General features: G+C 47.4%; 1 long non-coding RNA gene across 1 annotated transcript in view; it reads right to left on the minus strand.

Moving 5' to 3' along the window:
* LOC112945401 overlaps positions 1–468 on the minus strand; it is a 7301-nt gene extending 6833 nt beyond the window's left edge. The window contains exon 1 of the long non-coding RNA XR_003248997.1: positions 175–468. This is a non-coding gene — a long non-coding RNA (uncharacterized LOC112945401). The remainder of the gene's footprint in view (positions 1–174) is intronic.
* Positions 469–854: the final 386 nt, after the last annotated feature.

Here is an 854-nt window from a genome sequence, read left to right on the forward strand (position 1 = left end):
AAAAAGAAGAAGAAGAAAGGACCCAAACAGTTTCTAAATTTGGTAGAATGTCCCAGGAGCCCTTAAAATCAGTAAGAATAAAACAGCACAGGTAGTGTTTCCAGGCTGCAAAGTGCACTGGCAAGGACTGAAGAGGATCTTTTGTACCTGTCTGGAAATTTAATATATTTTTACCTTATACTGATAGGGAGTGAAAAGGAATCGTGAAAAAGCTGGTTATTCATGAAGGGGAAAATCCTGTCCTTTCAGTCAGTGCTGGCAATCAGAGACCATCCGAGAGCATGGAGTAGTAACACAGTGTGTAAGAGCAACCCAAACCGGAGCAACATTTCCTCTCGGCATGCTTGATGTCAATTTTCCTTCCAGCTCCATGAGATAACAGAGCACATACATTTGCATAGGGAAGAGAACCATGGCCCGAACCCAATGCATAAAGAAGGTTTCCAAGAGCTGCAAAACAAAGAGGAGCAAATGGAGATGTCAGCCCTGCTCCTACTACCATTTATCACATGGCATGTGGCAGGAGATGCCTCCCAAATGCCCTGGCTTGGCAGACACCGACCGGCTCCTGACATCGCTCTTCCACCCATCTCTCCCTCACCATATGGCTCGCGCGCGCCGGGTCCCGGGAGGCCCCTTCCAACAGCTGCTCTGCTAATGACTCCTTATTAATAGCAAGACTCTGGAAGGACACCAGTGCTGCCCCTCTTGAAGGTGAACCTTTCAGGAGTGGATCTGGTTTAGGAGCTTCACCTTTACAGAGCCCACATGGTTTGGGCTGCGTCATTCAACATGTTGAACAGAGCTGGCATTTAGTGACCAACAAATATGTCATTTTCCATCCTTTCTGGGCC

This window comes from Nothoprocta perdicaria, unplaced genomic scaffold (genome assembly GCF_003342845.1).
Source record: "Nothoprocta perdicaria isolate Ctin4 unplaced genomic scaffold, notPer1 scaffold_189, whole genome shotgun sequence".
NCBI lineage: Eukaryota > Metazoa > Chordata > Aves > Tinamiformes > Tinamidae > Nothoprocta > Nothoprocta perdicaria.